This window comes from Bombina bombina, chromosome 6, assembly GCF_027579735.1.
Source record: "Bombina bombina isolate aBomBom1 chromosome 6, aBomBom1.pri, whole genome shotgun sequence".
Lineage (NCBI taxonomy): Eukaryota > Metazoa > Chordata > Amphibia > Anura > Bombinatoridae > Bombina > Bombina bombina.
In genome coordinates this window covers 385407645-385433636 of record NC_069504.1, presented here as the reverse complement: position 1 = coordinate 385433636, position 25992 = coordinate 385407645, and the positions used below count along the sequence as shown (strand labels likewise).

The 25992-nt window shown below is 40.5% G+C and overlaps 1 pseudogene; it reads left to right on the top strand.

Annotated features, from left to right (window-relative positions):
* Positions 1-1371: 1371 nt before the first annotated feature.
* On the top strand, positions 1372-25516 carry LOC128664445 (sulfate transporter-like; annotated as a pseudogene).
* Positions 25517-25992: the final 476 nt, after the last annotated feature.

Sequence of the window (25992 nt, the reverse complement as noted above, 5' to 3'; positions counted from 1 at the left end):
TTATTTTTCAGTCCTTGGGCCCTTCATTTTAGATTCTGGGCCTTCCTGGGAGCTTAGTTGTGGCCCCTGATGACCAGCAAGGGGAAATAGTTGTGGCTTGATGGTAGATGCGGCCTGAATTCGGCCCGGAGTGCTGGGTATCTCTGGTTCAGGGGGAGATGAAAGGATTATCCCCCTAAGTTGTTGCGACAGGCTCTAAAGGTGCTGGGGAGTGTTGTAGGAGAGTTTAGGAGCAAGGATGATGAGGATTCCTAATGATATAAGGGCCTTTACAGCGGAGCTCCGGAGTTATGCTGCCATCTCTGCAGCTGCCGGCTCCGCCCCCGTTTGTTTTGTTGTTAAAGGACTATTTCTTTATTTTTTTATGGATGAATGACTATGGAAGATTCAGAGTTTTTTTGTACGCTTGTCTGAATCCAAATGCACAATTACCTAGATACATGTTTTTAACCAGCTAAAACAGAGGTGTCCAAATACAGAACCCAGGGATCACAGACAGGACAAATATGACAAAGGTTTTCTTATTTAACAAAAGTGAATAACTAGTTTGATTTGATTTGATTAGAACACATGTAGATAGATAATTATGTTTTGGCCCAAAAAATCTCCTAGATATTTTATTTAGTCTCCATGAATTATAGCAACTTAATTCATGTATGTTTGTATGGACAAAGAATTATTTTAAAATTAAAAATTCAAGTTGTTATTTTAAACCAACAGGGGATATTCTGGTCAAAATTTAAATGCACATAAATGAATAACATCTTTAAATAAAAACATATTTGCAATTTACATGTTTTGGCATAAATTCTTCTAGTAAAAGTTATCACTGTTTAAGTGTTAGCATTTTTATCTGCAAGTGCATGTGAAACATAGCTAGATATTCTCTTTGCACCAGTATTTTGAATACTGCAGCTGCTCAAAGTGCCAGTGGGGCTTGTATCATGTCAGAAATTAACAAAATTAGTCATTTCCAGATGGCTCTCTGAGCAAGTGTTGTGTTTAAAATGTTGGTGCATTGTGCATAGGTAAATACACCTTTGAACCAGCTATAAATCTTATAAGAAGCATTTTTTGTTAATATATGTATATTACAAAAATTAACAGTTAAATGCATCCATGTGGATTCCAATTTCCCTTTAAGGACCCAAGATGCAAACATTAGAGGCACTCCCTGCCTTAGTAACAGTGGATAATTGATGGTTAATGTAAAGACATACACTTTGACGTCGACTCTATAGTGACTGTGTAACGTCTCTTTAAATTGCATTTTAAAAGTGAATCTATTCAACAACATGAGATAAAATATTTATTTTAATACAAAAGCTTCCTCTATCTAGTGAAATTTAAAAAAATATATATTTATTTATTTTCCAGATCCTCATGGATGTGTTCCAGTTAGGATTTATTTCCATATATTTATCAGAACCTTTGCTTAGTGGCGTTGTTACTGGATCATCCCTGACAATTTTAACTTCTCAAATGAAATATCGACTAGGCTTAAAGATTCCTCATAATGATGGTATTGGGTCACTGTATAATGTATAAACATTCAAAGAGATTAATGATAGATTCAAAAGCAAAATTAAGATCCCCTTTCCAGTAAAGTTGGTCATTATTATAGTTGCTACATTGGTTTCATATTATTTTGATTTCAATGGAAAATATCAGTCCCCAATCTGCGGAGATATTCCCATTGGGTTCCTGCCCCCCCAAACACCAGACTGGAGCTTGATTCCAAGGTTAGCTACTGATGCTATTCCAATTGCAATTATTGGATTTGCAATGACTGTGTCCCTTGCAGAATTGTTTGCCAGAAAACATGGATATGAAGTCGGTGCCAATTAGGAGATGATAGCTATTGGCTTGTGCAACCTTATCCAATTTTTTTTTCATTCTTTTGCTAGTTGTGCTGCTTTGGCTAAATAACTTCTAAAAGAATCAACCGAGGCAGGTACTCAACTCAATGGCATAGTCAGTTCTATTGTCTTACTGCTTGTTCTAGTATCCATTGCATCTCTGTTTTATTCGCTGCAAAGTTGCATATTAGGAGTTATCACTATAACCAGCCTTTCGAGCACTCTTAAAAAATTTGCAGACACTCCAAGGATGTGGCGGGATAGCAATCTTGATACTATTATCTGGTGGGTAAGCATGCTGGCATCTTCCTTGATCACAACAGAAATTGGTCTTCTGGTAGCAGTTTGCTTTTCTATACTTTGCATTATCTTCCGCACACAGAGGCCAAGGGCAACTCTCCTAGGCAAAGTCAGTGGCACTGAAATATATGAAGACCAATTCACATATAAAGAGCTTAACATTATACCAAATGCAAATATATTTCGCTTTGACACTTTTCTCTATAATGCAAACAAACATTATTTTAAGAAAACTTAGTTTAATAAGACAGGCATTAACCCTTCATTAGTATTGGCATTACAGAAAAAGGCTAAGAAGAAGAAGGCTAAGGCTGGACAAACAAAGTGTAAGTTCCTTACCAATTTAAATTTGATGAAACCAGTAAACATTCATTTAGAAATCTCTGAACCACAGATTGGCATTCACTCACTTATCATTGATTATGGTGCAATGCAGTTCATAGATACAGTGGGCCTTGCTGTGCTTGAGGAGGTCGCCAATGACTACAGACAGATAGGAGTGCAAGTTTTCTTGGCCAATTGCAATCCATCTGTGCGCTGCATGCTCCAAAATGGAGGCTACTGCAAAACTAGTGATGATAATGAAGTAGTATTTCATAGTGTTCATGATGCAGTAAGATTTGCTATGAGAGAGTACCAAGAGAAACACATAGTAATGTAGCAGATTGAGCCTGGTTTATCCTTGGATCCTAGTCAAGCTCTTGAGAATGGAGAAGAAGTTAATTCAAAGGTAAACAGTGTTGATGATTTTCATAGTTGTGAATAATAGCAATTAGGTGTTTAAACAAAGCACAAGTGGCAAGCTTTTTTACTGAAAACATTTTACTTCCTGGTTATGCTTACTAAATCTCAATAGGCAGTAATCTCAATGTGCTTACTTTAGAATGTACTACTGTTGTGATTAGTATTTTTAACACTATCCTGACTTAACTGTACATTTAACTTATGATTATGAACAAATTATTAAAGGGACATTATAGTCAAAATTAAATTTTCATGATTCAGATTCAGAATTGTAATCAATTTTCCAATGTACTTGTATATATGTACACTTTAAGAGACACTAATTCCTAATGAGCATGTAGAAGAGATCATATGTATGCCTAATTTATATATGAGTCTTTAATTGGCTGATGACTGTCACATGATACAGTGGGCAGAGAAATGGAAACAATCTTTAAAATGTGTATTTTCATTGTGCAGTTACAGATTGAGCAATTCTATATTTTATTTAATGATTCAGATAGCATATAATTGTAAACAACTTTATAATGTCATTCTATTATCACATTTTCTTTGTCCTCTTGGTATATTTTGTTGAAAAGCAAGGATGTTGGCTCAGAGGCATGCATTTCTAGCTATGTAGTGCTCCAGAAATCTACCTAGGTATCTCTTCAACAAGGAATACCATGGGGATTAAGTAAATTTGATAATAGAAGTAGATTAAAAACTTTTTTTTAAATTGTATACTCTGTCTGAATCACAAAATAGTTTTTTGGGGTCTCATATCCCTTTAATGGACCTTTAAAATAGTTTTAGTTTTTTATAATTAAATGATCTCTGTCTTGTAATTATGTAACCAAACCTCTATCCTCTGCTTCCATCTTTACTGCATATCATACCCCTTTCCTACACTCCCACAAATCCGTATTAACAGGGAAATGGGCTAAGACATTTTTGCTAAAAAAAAATCCATGATGTGAAGACAAAATGGGAAATTTTATAAACTGTAGTTCAGGTTTATTTTTAAATTGTTAAATACAGATCCAACAACTGAAACCTTCAGTATATTCTGTTATTTATTCTGGGAAATAAACTAATATGCTACCAGTTACAATGTTTTAGGTCGTAGACAGAAATACCAAGGGGCTGAAGGATCATAATGCAGCTAAGAAAACAATAATAGATGTTCAAATATGGAGCACATCTCCTAAATACTATAGTATTGTTATAAAAGTTTGTCTTTTTCTGTTAGTCTCATCTTTTCCCACATTCCCTAAATCCTGTAGGGCTGTATAATTTATACTTACAGATATTTTGTTATATTTTGCATATGTAACAAAAATATAATTTTTTGAACAATATGGGTTGCAGAGTCCTTCTGTAAATAACAGCAGATGCTTTATATTTGTTACTCATTTGTTTTATTGTTGATGCTGTCATTAAATAAAAAAAAATAATAAAGTCACATATGGATATTTTAGTTTATTTATTTCTCTAAACAATACTTAGCATATTTCTTTAATATTAAAAATAAATCTTCACAGGAGTGATTTATTTATTTTGCTAATTATATTAATATTTTGATTTTTTTTTACTGCTAACAAATCATTGTACTTATGGGATAGTTTCTAGAAATTAAATTACTTTTGTGCTGTTTTTTTTATAACCCATATTTTAATTTGCATATAAGGGTTATGTTAAACAAAATGTTCTAAACAAAACAGGAATCTCAAAAATAATCAATCATAAGTGCATAATGTTTAGGAACTCACGGCTAGATTTAGAGTTTTGACGGTAACGAGCCGCGTAGCTAACGCTGTTTTTTTTCTGGCCGCACCTTTAAAATAACTCTGGTATTGAGAGTCCACAGAATGGCTGCGTTAGGCTCCAAAAAGGAGCGTACAGGCATATTTAACGCCACTGCAACTCTCGATACCAGAGTTGTTTACGGACGCGGCCAGCCTCAAAAACGTGCTCGTGCACGATTCCCCCATAGAAAACAATGGGGCTGTTTGAGCTGGAAAAAAAACCTAACACCTGCAAAAAAGCCGCGTTCAGCTCCTAACGCAGCCCCATTGTTGTCTATGGGGAAACACTTCCTACGTCTGCACCTAACACTCTAACATGTACCCCGAGTCTAAACACCCCTAACCTTACACTTATTAACCCCTATTCTGCCGCCCCCGCTATCGCTGACCCCTGCATATTATTTTTAACCCCTAATCTGCCGCTCCGTAAACCGCCGCTACTTACATTATCCTTATGTACCCCTAATCTGCTGCCCCTAACACCGCTGACCCCTATATTATATTTATTAACCCCTAATCTGCCCCCCACAACGTCGCCTCCACCTGCCTACACTTATTCACCCCTAATCTGCCGAGCGGACCGCACCGCTATTATAATAAAGTTATTAACCCCTAATCCGCCTCACTAACCCTATAATAAATAGTATTAACCCCTAATCTGCCCTCCCTAACATCGCCAACACCTAACTTCAAACATTAACCCCTAATCTGCCGACTGGAGCTCACCGCTATTCTAATAAATGTATTAACCCCTAAAGCTAAGTCTAACCCTAACACTAACACCCCCCTAAGTTAAATATAATTTAAATCTAACAAAATAAATTAACTCTAATTAAATAAATTATTCCTATTTAAAGCTAAATACTTACCTGTAAAATAAATCCTAATATAGCTACAATATAAATTATATTTATATTATAGCTATTTTAGGATTTATATTTATTTTACAGGTAACTTTGTATTTATTTTAACCAGGTACAATAGCTAAAATAGTTAAAATAATTACAAAATTACCTGTAAAATAAATCCTAACCTAAGTTACAATTAAACCTAACACTACACTATCAATAAATTAATTAAATAAAATACCTACAATTACCTACAATTAAACCTAACACTACACTATCAATAAATTAATTAAATACAATATCTACAAATAAATACAATGAAATAAACTAACTAAAGTACAAAAAATAAAAAAGAACTAAGTTACAAAAAATAAAAAAATATTTACAAACATCAGAAAAATATTACAACAATTTTAAACTAATTACACCTACTCTAAGCCCCCTAATAAAATAACAAAGCCCCCCAAAATAAAACAATGCCCTACCCTATTCTAAATTACTAAAGTTCAAAGCTCTTTTACCTTACCAGCCCTGAACAGGGCCCTTTGCGGGGCATGCCCCAAAGAATTCAGCTCTTTTGCCTGTAAAAAAAACACATACAATACCCCCCCCAACATTACAACCCACCACCCACATACCCCTAATCTAACCCAAACCCCCCTTAAATAAACCTAACACTAAGCCCCTGAAGATCTTCCTACCTTATCTTCACCATACCAGGTTCACTGATCGATCCAGAAGAGCTCCTCCAATGTCCTGATCCAAGCCCAAGCGGGGGGCTGAAGAGGTCCATGATCCGGCTGAAGTCATCATCCAAGCGGGAGCTGAAGAGGTCCATGATCCGGCTGAAGTCTTCATCCAAGCGGGAGCTGAAGAGCTCCATGATCCGGCTGAAGTCTTCTATCAACGGCATCTTCAATCTTCTTTCTTCGGGAGCCATCATCTTCCAGCCGACGCGGAACATCCTCTTCTCCCGACGCCTACTCGCCGAATGATGGTTCCTTTAAATGACGTCATCCAAGATGGCGTCCCTCGAATTCCGATTGGCTGATAGGATTCTATCAGCCAATCGGAATTAAGGTAGGAATATTCTGATTGGCTGATGGAATCAGCCAATCAGAATCAAGTTCAATCCGATTGGCTGATCCAATCAGCCAATCAGATTGAGCTTGCATTCTATTGGCTGTTCCGATCAGCCAATCAGAATATTCCTACCTTCAGCCGGATCATGGACCTTTTCAGCCTCCCGCTTGGGCTTGGATCAGGACATCGGAGGAGCTCTTCTGGCTCGATCGGTGAACCTGGTATGGTGAAAATAAGGTAGGAAGATCTTCAGGGGCTTAGTGTTAGGTTTATTTAAGGGGGGTTTGGGTTAGATTAGGGGTATGTGGGTGGTGGGTTGTAATGTTGGGGGGGGGTATTGTATGTGTTTTTTTTACAGGCAAAAGAGCTGAATTCTTTGGGGCATGCCCCGCAAAGGGCCCTGTTCAGGGCTGGTAAGGTAAAAGAGCTTTGAACTTTAGTAATTTAGAATAGGGTAGGGCATTGCTTTATTTTGGGGGTCTTTGTTATTTTATTAGGGGGCTTAGAGTAGGTATAATTAGTTTAAAATTGTTGTAATATTTTTCTGATGTTTGTAAATATTTTTTTATTTTTTGTACTTTAGTTAGTTTATTTCATTGTATTTATTTGTAGATATTCTATTTAATTAATTTATTGATAGTGTAGTGTTAGGTTTAATTGTAGGTAATTGTAGGTATTTTATTTAATTAATTTATTGATAGTGTAGTGTTAGGTTTAATTGTAACTTAGGTTAGGATTTATTTTACAGGTAATTTTGTAATTATTTTAACTATTTTAGCTATTGTACCTGGTTAAAAAAATACAAAGTTACCTGTAAAATAAATATAAATCCTAAAATAGCTATAATATAAATATAATTTATATTGTAGTTATATTAGGATTTATTTTACAGGTAAGTATTTAGCTTTAAATAGAAATAATTTATTTAATAAGAGTTAATTTATTTTGTTAGATTTAAATTATATTTAACTTAGGGGGGTGTTAGTGTTAGACTTAGCTTTAGGGGTTAATACATTTATTAGAATAGCGGTGAGCTCCAGTCGGCAGATTAGGGGTTAATGTTTGAAGTTAGGTGTCGGCGATGTTAGGGAGGGCAGATTAGGGGTTAATACTATTTATTATAGGGTTAGTGAGGCGGATTAGGGGTTAATAACTTTATTATAATAGCGGTGCGGTCCGCTCGGCAGATTAGGGGTTAATAAGTGTAGGCAGGTGGAGGCGACGTTGTGGGGGGCAGATTTGGGGTTAATAAATATAATATAGGGGTCGGCGGTGTTAGGGGCAGCAGATTAGGGGTACATAAGGATAACGTAAGTAGCGGCGCTTTGCTGTCGGCAGATTAGGGGTTAATTATTTAGGTAGCTGGCGGCGACGTTGGGGGGGCAGGTTAGGGGTTAATAAATATAATATAGGGGTCGGCGGTGTTAGGGGCAGCAGATTAGGGGTACATAAGTATAACGTAGGTGGCGGTCGGCAGATTAGGGGTTAAAAAAATTTAATCGAGTGGCGGCGATGTGGGGGGACCTCGGTTTAGGGGTACATAGGTAGTTTATGGGTGTTAGTGTACTTTAGAGCACAGTAGTTAAGAGCTTTATAAACCGGCGTTAGCCCAGAAAGCTCTTAACTACTGACTTTTTTCTGCGGCTGGAGTTTTGTCGTTAGAATTCTAACGCTCACTTCAGCCACGACTCTAAATACCGGAGTTAGGATGATCCCATTGAAAAGATAGGATACGCAATTTACGTAAGGGGATCTGCGGTATGGAAAAGTCGCGGCTGAAAAGTGAGCTTTAGACCCTTTCCTGACTGACTCCAAATACCGGCGGTAGCCTAAAACCAGCGTTAGGAGCCTCCGCCAAACTCCAAACCTCAGAGTGCTGTAATATATATCCCTTTCTTAGTTCTATAAGTACATAGCAATAGTTATTGCTCTACTCCATTGGCAGAGTGAGTCACATGTTAACAATGTCATTGGAACATTGGAAGTGCTGGAGAGCACATCATATTGGAACTGTGTCTATATAAATGTATATACAGTGTATATATACACTCACACATATACACACACCCACACCTAGGAATCCCCAAATCTGGAATTCCGAAACCCAAACTTTTTCAAAATAAAATTATTACAAATCATCTTTTTTGTCAGTACAATTAAGTCGCAATCTTCTCTCCCTGTGTCTTTTGTTTGTATTTTGTGTTCTAAAAGGCAAATCCTATTTAAAACAATTATTACTTTTATAATTACAGTACTGCACTATATTTCTGATGGTCTCATGAATAAAAAAAAAGTGTTTAAAATGATATATAAGCTGTACTATATAATTTCAATATTGTCTAAATGATATAAGATGTAAACGTGTACACTAAACCATGATTTTAATTGGAGCAATATGTTGAGATAGCCAGCAATGGTAGTCACTTTATAAGGACTGGACCACTAGAATATATATTTAATTCAACTCTAAGATTTTTTACAAGTAATTAAAAAGTCCATATACAACAGGTATAGTATGAAAATATTTCTTGTAAATTATACATTTTATTGTATGATCTTTGAGGTTGATCTGATAATAATTTGAGTCAAATCTGTAGTGAGATACAACTGATATATTTCATTCAAACTCCTTGATTGGAATATAGAAATATGGCTTTGGTGAACAGCATATACATCCTAAATATTTGCTTGCAAATAACATGTGATCATTTTCTGGATAAAAGGAGAAATATATTGCAGGTTTACTATAACATTATTGGGATGCTTAAAAAGTGTTTCATGCAAACCAGAAGACCCATTTGGAGTACTTGAATTCATGATTGAAACAGATATTTCTCGCAAAATCAGGGATATAGCATGGTTGCCAAAGGATAATATCAGCAAATTAGCTATATATATTTATGGTTTTGTTTTTTATTTGTTATGAATATGTAAATATATCAAATGACTATTTTTAACTGCTCAGTCACATAATTATTTTTATGTCATTAATTATTTAGAATGTCAATACATTCTGGAACGATAAACAGTATTCAATGTTATAAAAAATAAATTATAAAACATTCAGCTGAATGAAACCAGTAAAACAGGTTATTTACAGATACCAGGTCAGGGTGACATGAATACATTTTTATCTAAGCAGTGGTGAATTTAGTTGTTGCACTGCCATGGGCACTAGTAATTAAATGCCCCTCAAACCCAAAGTTTTAGCTCAAATTTCAACTGGAAACCATGGACACCTGGAAGGGTCTTGCATCCCCACTAGACAACCAGGGACAACTGGAAACCATGGACACCTGGAAGGGTCTTGCACCCCCACTAGACAATTTGGGATAACTGGAAACCATGGACACCTGGAAGGGGCTTGCTCCCCCACTAGACAACCAGGGACAACTGGAAACCATGAACACCTAGAAGGGGCTTAGACCCCCACTAGACAACCAGGGACAACTGTAAACCATAGACTCCTGGAAGGGGCTTGCACCCCCACTAGACAACCAGGTAGTGTTAATTAGTGATGTCGCAAACTTAAAATTTTCCATTTGCGAACGGCGGACTCGAACTTCCGCAACTGTTCGCGAACGGGTGAACCAGGCGAACCGCCATTGACTTCAATAGGCAGGCGAATTTAAAACCCACAGGGACTCTTTATGGCCACAATAGTGATGGAAAAGTTGTTTCAAGGGGACTAACACCTGGACTGTGGCATGCCAGAGGGGGATCCATGGCAAAACTCCCACGGAAAATTACATAGTTGATGCAGAGTCTGGTTTTAATCCATAAAGGGCATAAATCACATAACATTCCTAAATTGTTTGGAACAACGTGCTTTAAAACATCAGGTATGATGTTGTATTGATCAGGTAGTGTAAGGGTTACGCCTGATTTACAGTGACAGACCAAACTCCCCGTTTAACGCACCGCAAACAACCACAAACAGTCCATTTGCACAACCATGAGATCTATATATTTGATAGATAGATACATAGATTACATAGATCAATAGATGCAATATACATTTGATAGATACCAATTACATAGATCAAAAGATGCAATATACATTTTATAGATACGAATTACATAGATCAAAAGATGCAATTTACATTTGATAGATACGAATTACATAGATCAAAAGATGCAATATACATTTGATAGATACGAATTACATGGATCAAAAGATGCAATATACATTTGATAGATACGAATTACATCAATAGATGCAATATACATTTGATAGATACGAATTACATGTATCAAAAGATGCAATATACATTTGATAGATATGAATTACATAGATCAATAGTTGCAATATACATTTGATAGATACGAATTCCATAGATCAATACATGCAATATACATTTGATAGATACAAATTGCATAGATCAATAGATGCAATATACATTTGATAGATACGAATTCCATAGATCAATAGATGCAATATACATTTGATAGATACGAATTGCATAGACTATCAATATATGCAATAAACATTTGATAGATACGATTGATAGTTAGATAGATTTGATAGATAAATAGCTAATTTGAAAGATATATAATTTCCCAGACAGAGAATTACAAAGACGTGCGTTTGGGACCCATAGTAAGGTTACTTCCTTTAGCACAATCAAGTATACCAGTTGCAGAGGTTCTGACCCTGCATTCTGGCTGCACCTCTCCCTGCAAGAGAGATCTGTTACAGAGTCTGCGGGCCTCTATGCAAAGAGCTGGCCAGCCTGAAAGGAGCAGCAAGGCAGATCAAAAGATGCAATATACATTTGATCGATACGAATTACAGAGATCAATAGATGCAATATATATTTGATTGATAGTTATATAATTTCCCAGACAGAGTATAACAATAAAACATGCTGTCTGGGACCCATGGTGTGTTAAGCACTAAGTAGTACTATTCTTAGCAGTTTAATACCTGTTACTCCCCCTATCGAGGAAGGTCTATATGGCCTTGATTTTCGGAACAGGGAGATGGAAGAAGATGCTTGGTCTGTCCTCCTACTTAAAATTTGGCCGAAACGCAAGTTGCTGTCACAAAACAGTCCGGCCACGAGATCGATAGATTTGATAGATAGATCCATAGATTACATAGATCAATAGATGCAATATAGATTTGATAGTTACGAATAACATAGATCAAAAGATGCAATATACATTTGATCGATACGAATTACAGGGATCAAAAGATGTAATATACATTTGATAGGTACGAATTACATAGATCAAAAGATGCAATATACATTTGATAGGTACGAATTACATCAATAGATGCAATATACATTTGATAGATACAAATTACATAGATCTAAAGATGCAATATACATTTTAAAGATACGAATTACAGAGATCAATAGATGCAATATATATTTGATTGATACGATTGATAGTTATATAATTTCCCAGGCAGAGTATAACAATAAAACATGCAGTCTGGGACCCATGGTAAGGTTACTTCCTTTTGCACAATTGAGTACAGGTTGGGGTCCAGGATTGCCTTTTTGTGCTGTCTGATTCTTTCAGGTATACCAGTTTTGAGGTTCTGACCCTGCATTCTGTTACAGAGTCTGTGGGCCTGTATGCAAAGAGCTGGCCTGCCTGAAAGGAGCAGCAAGGCAGAGGGATCGATTCCTGCCTATAAGAAACCAGAGGGCACGCTACCTGCTGGAAGTGTGCAGTGAGGCAGAGGGATCTATTCCTGCCTAGAAGCAGACAGGCAGAGGGGACGCTACCTGCCTGGGAGCCCACTGAGACCAGCCCAGCTGGGGAAGATACAGCCGCTGGCTTGACCCTGGTCTCAGCCACGATAGCCCTGGTCCCACTATTTGTAGGCATAGGGAGCTATTCCTGCCAAGAAGCAGCCTGGCAGGGGGATTTATTCCTGCCTAGAAGCAGACAGGCAGAGGGGACGATACCTGCCAATAAAGAGCTGCAGGGCAGAGAGGACGCTACCTGACTGGGAGTCTACTGAGACCAGCCCAGCTGGGGGAGATACACCCGCTGGCTTGACCCCGGTCTCAGCAACTATATCTCTGGTCCCACTATCCGGTGGCCACCCCTGGGTTTGGACAGAGGAAGGGAGACCCCCTAGTGGAGTACTGCTACATCCGGGAGATGGAAAAAGATGTTTGGACACCCAGTACAGGTCGTTCTCCTTCAGCCTTTTTATACTTGGGTCCCCAACCCTCAACAGGCACAACAGTATGAAATACCACATATGCCATCTTTTGCACAATAGAGTACAGGTATGGCATCGATTTTAGGAACCCGGAGATAATTTTTAGGAACCGGGAGATGGAAAAAGATGCTTGGACACCCAGTACAGGTCGTTCTCAATCAGCCTTTTTATACTTGGGTCCCCGACCCTCAACAGGCACAACAGCATGAAATACCACATATGCCATCCTTTTGCACAATAGAGTACAGGTATGGCATTGATTTTAGGAACCCGGAGATAATTTTTAGGAACCGGGAGATGGAAAAAGATGCTTGGACACCCAGTACAGGTCGTTCTCCTTCAGCCTTTTTATACAAGGGTCCTCGACCCTCAACAGAAACAACAGCATGAAACACCACATATGCCATCCTTTTGCACAATCGAGTGCAGGTATGGCATCGATTTTAGGAACCTGGAGATAATTTTTAGGAACAAGGAGATGGAAAAAGATGCTTGGACACCCAGTACAGGTCGATCTCCTTCAGCCTTTTTATACGAGGGTCGCCGACCCTCAACAAGCACAACAGCATGAAATACCACATATGCCATCCTTTTGCACAATAGAGTACAGGTATGGCATCGATTTTAGGAACCCGGAGATAATTTTTAGGAACTGGGAGATGGAAAAAGATGCTTGGACACCCAGTACAAGTCATTCTCCTTCAGCCTTTTTATACGAGGGTCCCCGTCCCTCAACAGAAACAGCATGAAACACCACATATGCCATCATTTTGCACAATCGAGTACAGGTATGGCATCGATTTTAGGAACCTGGAGATAATTTTTAGGAACCGGGAGATGGAAAAAGATGCTTGGACACCCAGTACAGGTCGTTCTCCTTCAGCCTTTTTATACGAGGGTTGCCGACCCTCAACAGAAACAGCATGAAACACCAGATATGCCATCCTTTTGCACAATCGAGTACAGGTATGGCATCGATTTTAGGAACCCGGAGATAATTTTTAGGAACCGGGAGATGGAAAAAGATGCTTGGACACCCAGTACAGGTCATTCTCCTTCAGCCTTTTTATACTTGGGTCTCCGACCCTCAACAGGCACAACAGCATGAAATACCACATATGCCATCCTTTTGAACAATCCAGTACAGGTATGGCATCGATTTTAGGAACCCAGAGATAATTTTTAGGAACCGGGAGATAGAAAAAAATGCTTGGACACCCAGTACAGGTCGTTCTCCTTCAGCCTTTTTATACGAGGGTCCCCGACCCTCAACAGGCACAACAGCATGAAATACCACATATGCCATCCTTTTGCACAATAGAGTACAGGTATGGCATCGATTTTAGGAACCCGGAGATAATTTTTAGGACCCGGGAGATGGAAAAAGATGCTTGGACACCCAGTACAGATCGTTCTCCTTCAGCCTTTTTATACTTGGGTCCCCGACCCTCAACAGGCACAACAGCATGAAATACCACATATGCCATCCTTTTGAACAATCCAGTACAGGTATGGCATCGATTTTAGGAACCCGTAGATAATTTTTAGGAACCGGGAGATGGAAAAAGAGGCTTGGACACCCAGTACAGGTCGTTCTCCTTCAGCCTTTTTATACGAGGGTCCCCGACCCTCAACAGAAACAACAGCATGAAACACCACATATGCCATCCTTTTGAACAATCCAGTACAGGTATGGCTTCGATTTTAGGAACCCGGAGAAAATTTTTAGGAACCGGGAGATAGAAAAAAATGCTTGGACACCCAGTACAGGTCGTTCTCCTTCAACCTTTTTATGCGAGGGTCCCCGACCCTCAACAGGCACAACAGCATGAAATACCACATATGCCATCCTTTTGCACAATAGAGTACAGGTATGGCATCGATTTTAGGAACCAGGAGATATTTTTTAGGAACCGGGAGATGGAAAAAGATGCTTGGACACCCAGTACAGGTCGTTCTCCTTCAGCCTTTTTATACGAGGGTCCCCAACCCTCAACAGAAACAACAGCATGAAACACCACATATGCCATCCTTTTGAACAATCCAGTACAGGTATGACATCGATTTTAGGAACCCGGAGATAATTTTTAGGACCCGGGAGATGGAAAAAGATGCTTGGACACCCAGTACAGTTCGTTCTCCTTCAGCCTTTTTATACGAGGGTTGCCGACCCTCAGCAGAAACAGCATGAAACACCAGATATGCCATCCTTTTGCACAATCGAGTACAGGTATGGCATCGATTTTAGGAACCCGGAGATAATTTTTAGGAACCGGGAGATGAAAAAAGATGCTTGGACACCCAGTACAGGTCATTCTCCTTCAGCCTTTTTATACTTGGGTCCCCGACCCTCAACAGGCACAACAGCATGAAATACCACATATGCCATCCTTTTGAACAATCCAGTACAGGTATGGCTTGGATTTTAGGAACCCGGAGAAAATTTTTAGGAACCGGGAGATAGAAAAAAATGCTTGGACACCCAGTACAGGTCGTTCTCCTTCAACCTTTTTATGCGAGGGTCCCCGACCCTCAACAGGCACAACAGCATGAAATACCACATATGCCATCCTTTTGCACAATAGAGTACAGGTATGGCATCGATTTTAGGAACCCGGAGATAATTTTTAGGAACCGGGAGATGGAAAAAGATGCTTGGACACCCAGTACAGGTCATTCTCCTTCAGCCTTTTTATACGAGGGTCCCCGACCCTCAACAGAAACAGCATGAAACACCACATATGCCATCCTTTTGCACAATCGAGTACAGGTATGGCATCGATTTTAGGAACCCAGAGATAATTTTTAGGAACCGGGAGATGGAAGAAGATGCTTGGACACCCAGTACAGGTCGTTCTCATTCAGCCTTTTTATACTTGGGTCCCCGACCCTCAACAGGCACAACAGCATGAAATACCACATATGCCATCCTTTTGAACAATCCAGTACAGGTATGGCATCGATTTTAGGAACCCGTAGATAATTTTTAGGAACCGGGAGATGGAAAAAGAGGCTTGGACACCCAGTACAGGTCGTTCTCCTTCAGCCTTTTTATACGAGGGTCCCCGACCCTCAACAGAAACAACAGCATGAAACACCACATATGCCATCCTTTTGCACAATCGAGTACAGGTATGGCATCGATTTTAGGAACCAGGAGATAATTTTTAGGAACCGGGAGATGGAAAAAGATGCTTGGACACCCAGTACAGGTTGTTCTCCTTCAGCCTTTTTATACGAGGGTCCCCAACCCTCAACAGAAACAACAGCATGAAACACCACATATGCCATCCTTTTGAACAATCCAATACAGGTATGACATTGATTTTAGGAACCCGGAGATAATTTTTAGGACCCGGGAGATGGAAAAAGATGCTTGGACACCCAGTACAGTTCGTTCTCCTTCAGCCTTTTTATACGAGGGTCCCCGCCCCTCAACAGGCGCAACAGCATGAAACACCACATATGACATCCTTTTGCACAATAGAGTACAGGTATGACATCGATTTTAGGAACCTGGAGATAATTTTTAGGAACCGGGAGATGGAAAAAGATGCTTGGTCGGTCATCCTACTTCAAATGTGGGGCACTGCGCGTGCAATGTACTGTGCCACCATATATGAGTGGTATGTGAATTAGTACTATTCTTAACAGTTTAATCACTGTTATGTGCCTTTTTTTTGTTTGGGTTTTGTAGCCACAGTGCAGCAGCAGAGGCCAGAAAAATTAGGCATGTAAAACTTCCTGAAAAATTAGGTATTGCTGCAGCCGCTGCTGTAGCAGCAGCCAGAAAAATTGATGTTTGTTTGACAGTTAGAAAAAGTGCCCTAAAACATTGCGGCTTGAACCCTAGTTGTTGGCGGGTAAGTCACACAAGTCATCCGCCATTCGAAGATAAAATACAGCAGCATGTGTACCATTTGTAGCCCAAGGCAGCTCATCTCATCAGGCCTTTTTTACTCTAATGTATCGAACAATGTCAGTCCCTTCGGGATCCATCCCTCATTCATTTTAATAAAGGTGAGATAATCAAGACTTTTTTGACCTAGGCGACTTCTCTTCTCAGTGACAATACCTCCTGCTGCACTGAAGGTCCTTTCTGACAGGACACTTGAAGCGGGGCAGGCCAGAAGTTTGATTGCAAATTGGGATAGCTCAGGCCACAGGTCAAGCCTGCATACCCAGTAGTCAAGGGGTCCATGAAGGTCCTTTCTGACAGGACACTTGAAGCAGGGCAGGCCAGAAGTTCGATTGCAAATTGGGATAGCTCAGGCCACAGGTCAAACCTGCATACCCAGTAGTCAAGGGGTCCATCGCTCCTCAGAGTGTCAAGATCCGACAGTTAATGCGAGGTAGTCTGCTACCTGTCGGTTGAGTCTTTCTTTGAGACTGGATCCCGAAGGGCTGTGACGATGCATAGGAGTTAAAAAGGTCCGCATGTCCTCCATCAACCCCATTTGCACAAGGTTGGATGCCGAGCTAATCATGTCCCGTTCCTCGTCCTCACTGATCTCACTGAAGGTATCTTCTTCCCCCCACCCACGTACAACACCACGGGTACCAGATAGGTGACAAAAACGAGCACCCTGGGATGCCTGTTGTGCTTGGTCTTCCTCCTCCTCCTCCTCCTCCTCCTCAAAGCCTCATTCCTCCTCTGACTCCTCTTCCTCACAATCCTCTTCTTGCGTTGCTGCTGGTCCAGCAAGCGATGCTGATAAGGCAGTTTCTGGTGGTGATGGAGACCACAACTCTTCCTCTTCCTCTTCATGCTCATCTACGGCCTGATCCAGCACTCTTCGCAGGGCACGCTCCAGGAAAACAAATGGAATGATGTCGCTGATGGTGCCTTCGGTGCGACTGACTAGGTTTGTCACCTCCTCAAAAGGACGCATAAGCCTACAGGCAATGTGCATGAGCGTCCAGTAACGTGACAAAAAAATCCCCAGCTCCCCAGAGGCTGTCCTAGCACCCCGGTCATACAAATACTCGTTAACAGCTTTTTCTTGTTGTAGCAGGCGGTCGAACATTAGGAGTGTTGAATTCCACCGTGTCGGGCTGTTGCAAATCAAGCGCCTTACTGGCAGGTTGTTTCGCCACTGGATATCGGACAAGTGCGCCATGGCCGTGTAGGAACGCCTGAAATGGCCACACACCTTCCTGGCCTGCTTCAGGACATCCTGTAAGCCTGGGTACTTATGCACAAAGCGTTGTACAATCAGATTACACACATGTGCCATGCACGGCACATGTGTCAACTTGCCCAATTTCAATGCCGCCACCAAATTACTTCCATTGTCAGAAGCAACTTTGCCAATCTCCAGTTGGTGCAGAGTCAGCCACTGATCCACCTGTGCGTTCAGGGCAGACAGGAGTGCTGGTGCGGTGTGACTCTCGGCTTTCAGGCAAGTCAACCCCAAGACGGTGTGACACTGCCATATCCGGGATGTTGAATAGTATCTGGGGAGCTGGGGGGTTGCCGTTGATGTGGAGCAAGATGCAGCAGCAGAAGAGGACTCAGCCGAGGAAGAAGTTATGGAAGAGGATGGAGTAGGAGGAGTAGAGGAGGTAGCAGCAGGCCTGCCTGCAAGTCATGGCGGTGTCACCAACTCCTCTGCAGAGCCACGCATCCCATGCTTGTCAGCCATCAGCAGGTTTACCCAATGCGCAGTGTAGGTGATCTACCTGCCCTGACCATGCTTTGCAGACCAGCTATCAGTGGTCAGATGGACCCTTGCCCCAACGCTGTGTGCCAGACATGCCATTACTTCCTTTCGCACAATCGAGTACAGGTTGGGGATTGCCTTTTGTGAAAAGAAATTTCGGCCGGGTACCTTCCACTGTGGTGTCCCAATAGACACAAATTTTTTGAACGCCTCAGACTCCACCAGCTTGTATGGTAAAAGCTGGCGGGCTAAGAGTTCAGACAAGCCAGCTGTCAGACGCCGGGCAAGGGGGTGACTTTGGGAAATTGGCTTCTTACACTCAAACATGTCCTTGACAGACACCTGACTGTGGGCAGATGACCAGGAACTGCTACGTAAGAGAGACTGAGTGGCGGATGGTTGAGAGGGGGCAAGGAGGACAGCAGTGGTTGATGTGGCTGAAGATGCTGGACCAGGAGGAGGATGGCGGCTTTGAGTTTGTGTGCTGCTTCTACTCATGTGTTCATCCCATCAGCGTTTGTGATGTGAGACCATGTGCCTTCGCAAAGCAGTTGTACCTAGGTGGGTGTTTTACTTCCCACGACTCAGTTTCTTTTGGCACAGGTTGCAAATGGCATCACTGTTGTCAGAGGCAGACACAAAAAAAAATCCACTCTGCTGAGCTCTGCGATGATGGCATTCTGGTGGTGGCAACAGCATGCGTTGATTGGCGTGCTGTCTGGCTGACCCCGGGTGCCGATGCATGCTGTCTGACTGTGCCACTAGCTCCTTGCGATGACCTCCCCCTGCTTCCAACTTGTCTCCTCCTCCTCCTCCTCTCTGTCTCCCCATCTGAACTTTCCCCCCCTCTTCTTCTTCTCTTCTAGCAGGCACCCACGTGACATCCACGGACGCATCATCATCAACCGCTTCACTTGTATCTCACAAATCAACAAAGGAAGCAGCAGCGGGTACAACATCACCATCATCATCACACCGTACGTCCATGTCTGTAACGCTGCCTGACTGAGACATATCACTGTTATATAAATCCTCTGTCAATGATGGTTGCGCATCACTCATTTCTTCCAACTGATGTGTCAATAACTCCTGTGACAGATCAAGTGAAGCGGCTGTGGTGCTAGTGTTGTTGGTGGCGGCAGGCGGGCGAGTGGCACTGGTCACTTCAGAGGTGCCCGCAGCTAAGCTGGAGGTGGATGGTGCGTCAAGGTTAGGAGCGGAAGCTGTAGAAGATTGGGTGTCCTGTGTTAGCCATTCAACTAGGTCCTCCTCAGAACTTTTCGCGTTCATGGCACGTGGCCTCTGAACACTGTGCATAGTTGTAGGGTCTAAGGGAATCACAGCACCACGACCACAACGGCACCTGCGGGGTGGCCTGCCTTACACTACTATTAAACAAAATATGAGTGGTGCCACTGGGCAAGTGGGCAAAGTATACGCTGTGAGCCTGACACAAAAAAGCAGACTGATGTTTCACAATCCAAAAAGTTATTTTTTTTTAAATGTACACTTACACTAATATTAAACAAGATATGAGTGGTGGCACTGGGCAAGTGGGCACAGTATACGCTATGAGCCGGGCACAAAAAAGCAGACTGATGTTTCACAGTCAAAAATGTTTATTTTTTAAATATTTAAACTACTGTTACAACAAATATGAGTGGTGACACTAACTTGGCAAGTGGGCCTGGCACACACGCTGGCAGGCAGGCAAATGCAATAAGATTACAATAGCAGACTGATGTTTCACAGTCCAAAATTTTTTTAATTTAAATATTTACACTACTGTTACAACAAATCTGATTGGTGGCACTAGTTGGCAAGTGGGCCTGGCACACACACTGGCAGGCAGGCAACTGCAATTAGATTACACTAGCTAACTGATGTTTCACAGTCAAAAAAGTTTTTTTAAAAAATATTTACACTACTGTTACAACAAATATGAGTGGTGCCACTAACTTGGCAAGTGGGCCTGGCACACATGCTGGCAGGCAGTCAACTTCAATTAGATTACAATAGCAGACTGATGTTTCACAGTCAAAAAAGTTTTTTTATTAAATATTTACACTACTGTAGATTAGGGGTTAATAAATATAATATAGGGGTCGGCGGTGTTAGGGGCAGCAGATTAGGGGTACATAAGGATAATGTAAGTAGCGGCGGTTTACGGAGCGGCAGATTAGGGGTTAAAAATAATATGCAGGGGTCAGCGATAGCGGGGGCGGCAGATTAGGGGTTAATAAGTGTAAGGCTAGGGGTGTTTAGACTCGGGGTACATGTTAGAGTGTTAGGTGCAGACGTAGGAAGTGTTTCCCCATAGCAAACAATGGGGCTGCGTTAGGAGCTGAACGCGGCTTTTTTACAGGTGTTAGGTTTTTTTTCAGCTCAAACAGCCCCATTGTTTCCTATGGGGGAATCGTGCACGAGCACGTTTTTGAGGCTGGCCGCTTGCGTAAGCAACTCTGGTATCGAGAGTTGAAGCTGCGTTAAAAATGCTCTACGCTCCTTTTTTGGAGCCTAACGCAGCCTTTTTTGTGGACTCTCAATACCAGAGTTATTTTTATGGTGCGGCCAGAAAAAAGCCGGCGTTAGCTACGCGGGTCGTTACCGACAAAACTCTAAATCTAGGCCAAAATGACAAAAAAAAAAAAAAAATGACTGAAGTTATAACCCTAAAAAGGGCTTTTTGGGCTGAAGTTCTATCCCTAAAAAGGGCTTTTTGGGGTGCTGTCCTTACAGCAGAGATTAGATGAGTCCTTCAGGACTGTAGTGGACACTGAATACACTAGCCTAGCTATCTATTTCCCTATAAAATCACCAGCAGCAGCACTAAACCTCCTCTCACTAAGAATGCAGGATCGTAATTGTAAGGAAAGTGGTTGCAGTAATTGCTCATATGACACTTGCTTCAACTTGTGTGACTTTGCCTTTAAATGGTTAGAACAGGTGAGGGGAGCTATTGTATGTCTAAAGATATGTAGAATATGTATAAACTACTGAATTTGTAGATTAAGACTGAGTAACTATGTAAAGTGTATAATAAATACTTGTGCTTAATGCAAAACTATGCTATAGGGTAAGTTGTGAGTTGAAGAAACAATGAGAGAATATAACCCAGAACAATGCAAAAAATAAGTACGTTTTTAATATAATATTGAGAATAACAAGAATTAATATTTGAAACTTAAAACATATAAAATGACAACATTGTTTAAGATTTGATACAATAGTAAATCATATGAGCTCAAATGGAGATTAATTAGAATTAAAAAGATCTATCTTTTTTTATAAAAGGTTACTTTGTTATAAAATATCTCTGATGCGTTAAAATTAGTGTATCACACTGCAGTGGATTTATTGCTAAAAGTCTGTGATAGCAAGATTTAAAGATCGGCTTTTATAATAGTAGTGTCACTTATTAGCCGTCTTATTTGGTAAATTTAGAGACCACTTAGCTTATATGGGTAGATGGTATCCTAAGTAAAAACAATGAATAAAAAGTACCTTTGAGTGTTGTGTCATACACTTCGGCTTTTTAGCGAGTAACAAACCGTGTTAAGAATGGACAGAATTTTGTATCTGCCCTCCTGTTTTTTTGCGTATTGGGATAAGCTAAAGTTAAAGCTGATAAACCAATGGTGGTGTTGAAGCGGTTAAGCCTCTCCACTTGTTGTTTGTAGTAATCCTTATGGAATGAAGGGATGATCCAGAGGGGTATATACAATACCAAACGATGTTGGAGTTCTATTAGTAATAGCTGTAGATCTGAAGTGATGATGTTATCCGTTCGTAGTGTTCCTTTTGAAGCTATAAAGTGAAGGAATGATCCGGAGGGGTATCTGCAATACCAATGATGTAGGGGTGCTATTAGTAATAGCTGTGGATCTGATAATAGGATGTTATCTGTTCAACCTTCATAAGGTGATGAGATCCCAGTGATGTAGTTCAGTGTAGAATACGTTCTTTTCCAGGTCTGTTGTTTTACAGTTCCAAAGTTGGGGTAATCTGTGTGAACTTGTGTGCAACTGAAAGCCGTTGCAAAATTTATAGCTGAAAGCTGTTACGAAAGTCTGTAGCTGAATGCCGTAGCATAAACGGGGTAATCTGTGTGTCTTAGTTTAAATCATAGACACCGTTTGTAACTGTTAGCCGTTGCTGTCTTTATTACCAGCTTGCAAAACTGGTAATGTTGCTATTGGCATACAAATGTTCTGGTAGGACTTTCTTAAAAACTGTTTGTACTGGCTCAGGTAATTAATACTGTGTAATCCAAACACAGTATAGAGTTAGAGTGTGGGCAGCTCATTATAGTTATATAGTTATAGCCCTAAAAAGGGCTTTTTGGGGTGCTGTCCTTACAGAAAAGATTAGATGAGTCCTTCAGGACTGTAGTGGACACTGAATACACTAGCCTAGCTATCTATTTCCCTATAAAATCACCAGCAGTAGCACTAAACCTGCTCTCACTAAGAATGCAGGATCGTAATTGTAAGGAAAGTGGTTGCAGTAATTGCTCATATGACACTTGCTTCAACTTTTGTGACTTTGCCTTTAAGAGAGTGTGCCTTTAACAGAGTAAAATACATTAATTAATTTCAAGTAGATGACACTGAATTTCACTAAGTCATGCTACAAGTGGTAAACAACCGATGGATACTAATGATAAGAAGTCAAAACTCAGACAGAACGAGGGTGTGGCTTTGGCGGGGGTCACTTACTGACACAAAAAGAACATGTTGATAACACATTAGTATAGGGGTTAATGCTTAGCTATTATTGTTAAAGGATTAATTATTATTAATTGCAAAAGGCTAAGTAATAAAGCCATTATGGTGTTCAGCTATTAATTATATCTATTGAAAGATTGTTAAAACTATTATTGATGTATTTGACAGAAGTGACTGCATAAGACCACGTAATCAGATGTATAATGTTAGGCAGAAAAACATGAAAGATGATGACATTTGAGTTTAGGAACACATCAGAGATAGTACCTGGGCATGCCCTGATAAGCTTGGGTGAGGCTAAGGCAGACTGGCCAGATGCCTTGGGTCACAGCCAACCTCAGAGGGAGCGGCCTTAGGGTCTGTGGATTTGCGCCAGAACTGTTACGTAAGTGAACAGTATAAAGAAGGGTACCTGTGGGCAATCTGATCAGTGAGTGTGTGTGGTTCTATTTTTGAGACCTGTGACCTGTAGATGGATGCATCTTCAGTGTTGTTTTCCCGTTGATCACCTTTCTCCTGATCCAAAATTGCCCAGATGTCCCCTCCCATTGCGCCCCAGCGGCATGGATAGGATGATGCAACCCAAGATCATAGTGATGTATTATTTGTTTGTTTGAAACTAGCTAGAATTGTTTTAGTGGTAATATAACATAAGATTGTTATCAGTTGTTGCGCAGGCAACTAAACTGTAACTGAAGGCTACATAGATAAGTGTATAAGTGTTGTAATTGCATAAAGTGTTATAAGCATGAACAGTGGGTTGTGGTATTTCGTTTCTATAATTATATTGCAGAATAAAACCATTATTGTTATCATGAGATTGCAAAAAACCTGTGTGATGTGTCAGTTGTTTCCTTGTTGAAAAGTGATATATGATAAGATCATATCCTGACAAAAGAACCTCATAACATTATTGGCGTAGTCGGTGGCAGGATACATAGTTGTTTATCACTTGAGCAAAGAAAACTGACAATTTCTCAATTTCTGACTGAATGTTTTATGTGTATGAGCGGAGCTGATAGACGCAGCTCCGGAGCAAAAGTGAAACCCCTTTGTAGATAAAATAATAAGCCTGAAAAATATATAGTTGTATCTTGCACGGTCAGGAGTATAAATATATATATATTTCTGGATTAGTTAGAATTGAATTGTTAATTCCTCAAATGAGCCATGAAAGCTGTGTAAATAAACAGATATTTCATGGACATAATCACAATTGTCACCTTGGAATGAAATTAATTGGTATTGCACAGGTATATACATATTAACATATATTGTTATTGTTACTGTGAATTTATTGATTGATGTCAGCAATAATTGAAGGTATTAGGAAAATGTTTAGGAAGAAAGCACAAACGGTTTTCCCCTCATGGCCACAAAACATTGTGGCTTAAGATGGGACCCCGTATCAAGAGTTAGCAGGGGAAGTCTTGTCTGGGACTGACCTCCCAGATAACGCTGAATTTTTTGACAAAATAGAAACTTGTGAAGTGTTGAATAAATTGCAGAATGTAAAGGTTAAAACAAATTCAGACACAGAAAGGTTACATAAGAAATTATGGGTGCTATTACAGGCATACATAAAGACACACGAGCAGTTAGAGGAAGCTGTAGAGCAGACGGTGTGCCTGCAGAGTCTGAATAAATTGCTATTGAAAAAGTGCGCATGTTATGAAGATGCAGCTCAGAAGGAAGATGTAGTTAATATAGCTGAGGCTGAGATTAAAACTAAAGATACGTGGAAGTTATGTCAACAGCATGTGGGCAAAAAAGTGAATGTACAGAAGATGAAACCCTCTGATCCGGTAATCGGTGCCAGAGTGACTGTTTCTGCCCCCATGCTAGTTGATATACAAAGGCAGAAAGCAAATGAAAAGAAAGATGCTAAAGATATCCTGCAGCTAATCTGTAATCAGCTGGAGAGCATTCAAGAGAACAGTAAGTTGACCATTAAAAAGAAGTTACATTCAGTGTTACAGAGCAGGGCCAGATGGGACCCTGGGGAGTGGGATGAAACTTTGCAGAAATGGAAGGTCCATTTGGGAAAAGCAGTAAATGTACTGAATGACAGATCTATCACTGACAGTGAAATCTCACTGTCCAGAATGATAGGCATACAGGAGTACATTGAGCATCATGCTCAACATGCTGTGGTAACGTGTTGGGAAACTAGCCCTGAGGAGAAAATGTCCCTAGTTGATTTCCAAACGAAGTCCACTGGAAAAGGATACCAATACCTGGATGGGACAAAAAGGGCCAGTGCCCCTGAAGCCCCAGGGCCAGAGTTTGACTTGCTTTCGTTGGAGGACCTGGAGTAATATTTCCAGGGCCCATACGAAACAGGCCAAGCTCCCAGTATCAGTATGGTCTATTTTAAGCGGGCTTTGATTGATACGGGAGTGGAGGCCACACTGATACAGGGAAATCCACGGGCATTCAAGGGGGAAAAGACAATAATTACCGGGCTGGGAGGGAAAACTATAGAGACAACAAAAGCATGGGTAGATTTAAAAATAGGGCATCTTCCTAAACGGCGATGTTCTGTTTTAATTGTGCCCATCCCAGAGTACATAATTGGCATTGATGTACTAAAGGGAGATGACAATGTGGTAATTGTGGTAAAGCAAGGGAGCAATGATTGGCTGCATGTGCCTGTGGGCAAGTGCTATTTATGGAATTAATTTGAAGTATGTTTCCTTCCTAGATTCTTGTTGGCATGGCTGTTATTGTAACCGGTGCTCTGTTGGGACTCCTTTTGGTCGCATGCGTAAGCCAAGCACTGATGAGCCAGAGG